General features: G+C 36.8%; 1 long non-coding RNA gene across 1 annotated transcript; it reads right to left on the reverse strand.

Annotated features, from left to right (window-relative positions):
* LOC145225402 (uncharacterized) lies at positions 1-1,593 on the reverse strand. The gene is made up of 2 exons (XR_013859886.1): positions 1,167-1,593; positions 1-925 (listed from the first exon to the last, which is right to left on the reverse strand). It is a non-coding gene; the product is annotated as an uncharacterized LOC145225402 (long non-coding RNA).
* Between the last annotated feature and the right edge of the window lie 3,222 nt (positions 1,594-4,815).

A 4,815-nucleotide genomic window follows, 5' to 3' on the forward strand; every position in this document is an offset into this window, starting at 1 on the left:
TTAAGGGCAACATTTTATTAATGAAAAAAAAAATGAAGCACCTCATAAACCCAATTTCCACACAATAACATACTCATATTGGGTGCCACAGTTATATGAAAGAAGAAATAAATGTGAAGAGGATAAATAATTAGAAGATTGATTTATCAAGCAAAAACCTGCATTTACAATGAGTACACTAAAAAGGGGTCATCAAGTAAACAGACTGAGAAACAAAAAAGGTGAAACAACATTGTACAGCTGAAAATGCAATGTGTTGCGAGTTACTGAAATAAAATTAAACAAGCTACCATGTGAAAGATGAGGTTGTATCAAACAATCCTGGCAAACAAGCTATCATAGCGATTACTGGTCAAAAATAATATTTTTCATTCCTGTCTAATGAATCACTTTTACTGAAAGAGTCTACATCAAAGTGAAAATGTATAAATATTTATCCAAAAGATGCTTTTTTAACGACGCCATGATTATGTCATGTAGATAAGACAGCGTTAATATCAACAAATGTTTAAACACATCTAACCAACACAACAAGTTTGCCTTAATTTGGGTAAGAGATTAAAATAATACCAACAAATCATTGAACACATCTAACATAACAAGTTTGCTTTAAATTGGGCACAAGAATTGTTAAATAAACCTGCCTTCGGGTAGTACATTGGCAAAAAACAGACATATTTCGATTTGATTCATGTAAAACTGAAGTGTGTGGTGAATATCTTAAAATAAAATGTTCCCCTGCAAGTGAGGCAAGAAGCATTTTGTATGCATCAATGATTTAGCTGACACTTCAGAGAGCTCATTTCACCCACACCATTCTTCCACCATCAATTACTTTCTTCCATGTAGTCCAAGGCAATCTTGAATTACCTTTGAAATGATTCTGCTGATTTTTTCTGCTTCTATTCAGTTTCCAGATGTTGAACTGCAACAAAAAATAAAAGAAAAAGTGTATGCAACATTTAATTTGACAAGTAGGAGTTTACACAAAAATGCTTGAGTTAGGCCAGTAGATAGAAAGCCAATGTTTTACAAAACCAGGATCACACTAGAGATGAGCTACCATATTTTTAAACATGCCTAAAAAGATAACAAATTACCATCTGCTAAAATAATAGAAACAGTTGAGAATGACAAGCATATCATGACAATTGACAACCACTTACCATGTATCATTGCTTTTTAAATCCAATGTCCCAAGTCCTTTATTTGATAGTGTGTTAGGCCCTAGTTTGCTTCATGAAGCACTAGAAATGCTTCCCCCACCCTGAACTGTCACTTTTCATTACTCCATTTGTTATCAGAACATGGATGCCTATTAGATGCTATTTCACTGCTTAAAATACGTTTGCTTTTGTCACAACAGTTCACATTTAACTGCCAATTTCATGTAAAACCCATTTCACCTGCGATTATTTCCAAAGAAAATATAATATTTTTCAATAAAAAATAAATTTATTGCTTCACTACCCTTGCCGATAAAATCGGGCTGTGTTATAACACATGTTCTAAAATTATAACACCGCCCGATAAGAAACGGGGATTTTTTCATAACACAAGCGCTTTTAATCGGGCACTTGTTGACGAATCGGGTGGAATTGCGGTAGGACGCAATCGTGCGTATCAATAATAAATCATGCGTAAAATAATATATATGACGCTAACGTTACGGTTACAGCAATAAATGATGCGTTAACAAAAGCAAATGTACAATAACACAACACGTCCCTTTTGACTCTTTTTATCATGAAAAAGAGTAAACACATAATAATTACAACTAGGCAGTATAATTGCGGTTGCGAAGATTATAACCGCCAGTGGAGCTAGAATCAAGCTCCATAGTATCACATAGATTCTCATCCTGTCCGAAATATCTGGGTTGAAGCTGATCACAGTGTCGTCTCCATCTTAAACCTTCTGGAATGGTCTTGACCTCGTAGCTTCTTTCACCAAATACTTTTGTAACCACCGCAGGCATCCATTTAGGATCAAGGGGTTGTCTTGGACCTGCCAATAGTGCGTAACACCAACTCCCAACTTGATACTTATGCGGTTCACTTGCCGATCTCCTCGGCTGTTGTCTTCCTTGAGCTATGTGAGCCGGAGAAGGAAGCAATGTATCGATTTTCGTTCGAATTTGTCGTCCATTCAACAATTCGCTGGGTGAAAATCCACTGGACAATGGAGTTCTTCTATATTGCATCAAGAACTCTTGAAGTGCTGCTCGTGGCAGTAACTTGGACTTTTTTAAAGCTTGTTTAAAAGATTGGACCATTCTTTCAGCTGCCCCATTAGTTGCAGGGTGATATGGTGCACCAGTAAGGTGAGTAATTCCTCTCTCACGGCACCAATCTTGAAATTCTTCTGACTTGAATGATGTAGCATTGTCAGACACAACGGTATGCGGATATCCAAAATGTGAAAAGTCGTGTTCCAGCAAAACTGTAGTACTTTTGGATGACACAGAATTCGTTGGATGTATGCATGGATATTTAGAGTATGCATCCACAAGAACTAACCAATTACTTCCCATAAAATTAACAGCATGGTCTATATGGACTCTGCTCCAAGGTTTCTCTGGAAGCATCCAAGGATGATTAACAGGCTTAGCAGGTTTATTCTGCTGTAACATGCAGCTAGAACAATTTTTGCTTGTCCTGGCAATATCAACATCAATTCTTGGCCAATAAACCACTGTACGGGCCAATTGTTTCATTCTTTGGATTCCAAAATGACCCAAATAAAGTAATTGTAGCACAGGTTCTCTAAGCTTGTAAAGAATAACCACACGAGCTCCATAAAGTAAACATCCATTGGTTGTAGAAAGAGAACTGGAAAGTTTTCGAAAATCTTCCACATGGTATCCTTCATTTTTAGGTTGTTCTGTTGGCTCAACAGTGAATGGCCATCCCTCTCGGGTATACCTCATTACAGTAGAGACAACGGGGGTCTTTCAAAGATTCTTTGATTAAAATTCTAGGATCTGTTGGAACTATCTGCATGCTGACCATATTAATGGTGTTTACCACATGAGTATTTTCCTCATCTTCTTCATTATCGAAGGTAGCATCAGGTCCTACAGGCATCCTACTTAAAGCATCAGCATTTCCATGATCTGCAGTTTTGCGATATTAAATAGAATAATTATATTGGCTTAGCAATAATGCCCATCTGGCCAATCGATTGGCTGCTAAAGCTGGTGTTGCTTTAGTTGGTCCAAATAATGCAAGCAATGGCTTATGATCAGTCACCAAAATAAATTTTCTTTCATAAAGAAATTGGTGAAACTTTTGAAGTGCAAAAATAATGGAAAGCGCTTCTTTTTGAATTTGACTGTACTTTCTTTGTGTCTTCGTCAGTGTTTTCGATGCAGTTGCAATATGTCGTTCCTTCCCATCATGAAATCTATGAAATAGAACTGTCCCAAAACCTACACTAGACGCATCACAAGAAATCCCTATTGGCACAGTAGGGTCAAAATGAGCAAGTACAGTATCTGCCCATAGCATCTCTTTCAGTGTCCGAAAAGCAACATCCTGGCTTTTACCCCATTTCCATTTAATTCCCTTCTGCGTCCCATCCTCGTCGCCAATCTGTTGTATTCGCCACTCACGCGGCCACGCCGTAATTCGAATAATGTAAAAAGGTCACACATAGTGAATTGCGGTAGGACGCAATCGTGCGTATCAATAATAAATCATGCGTAAAATAATATATATGACGCTAACGTTACGGTTACAGCAATAAATGATGCGGTAACAAAAGCAAATGTACAATAACACAACATTTCATTAGAGTCTGTTGTGGGTTATATGTATAAAAAACGACTTATTTGTTTAAATTTGCACCAGTTGGACGAAAAACTCGATTAAATATGTAACTTGGTGTATGGAACGTTCGTTCAGTATTAGCTACAAATTTCCCCGTCATTTTCGGCACCAAATTAAACAAACAACATATGGTTTGAAGTTGACGTAATTGTTCACAAAAGAGTTCTCCTAAGCGTATTGGCGCCTAAGCGTACTCAAACCACCTGTGCCGAGCGCATCGAGAATCGGAGAAGTCTAATACGCTTTCCTTTTTTTCTTTTTCGAAAACGAGAGAAATGCGTATCGAATAAGCGTACCGAATACGCTCGGAGCGTCTTTGTCATAATAATGGCACACTACCCTTAACAATCGTTGTAGAGGTGCTAAAACCGCTGGTAAAAACTGTGAATTAGAGGTGTATTAGCAACCGATAGCTTATTGATATTAGGACACCAGTTTATACGTTCGTGGTGAAAAAATAAGAGTTAAACATAATTGCCGGTTAGGCAAAAGGAAAGTTAATAAAATATGCCTGACAACAACCATATTCATATTCACACCTTTACAATATAACTACAATATGTGCATTTACTTCGCTATTACTTTTATTTTAGCGATTCAGAGAAAACTTTCAAGTTTATGGTGGTCTCACGGTCTTATAGGACTATGTTTATTTCCATGAATAATAAGCAATTTATTGATTTATTGCGTTTCTATAACTATTTGATTCTTCGGTTTGTGTTTCTATTTTTCTCAAAGTTGGTGTCGTAGTTATCATAAACATTCAAGTAATAAAGTTTGGTCATTGCGAAAAATGTCTTTTTTTGCTATGACGTCAGAATTACACGCTTTTGACCTTCGGCGGTTTCGATTATTTAAAATTATTGAGTAGTTTTTCAAAATTTGTCAACTATTGTCATTACTATTTCAAACCGTAAACTCATTTTAAATCTTGTCTCTTCTTGGCAGCACATGATTGTAGTCAACAGCGTTCAGCGATCTGTGT

Source organism: Phallusia mammillata, chromosome 4 (assembly GCF_965637545.1).
Source record: "Phallusia mammillata chromosome 4, kaPhaMamm4.hap1.1, whole genome shotgun sequence".
Classification (NCBI taxonomy): Eukaryota; Metazoa; Chordata; class Ascidiacea; order Phlebobranchia; family Ascidiidae; genus Phallusia; species Phallusia mammillata.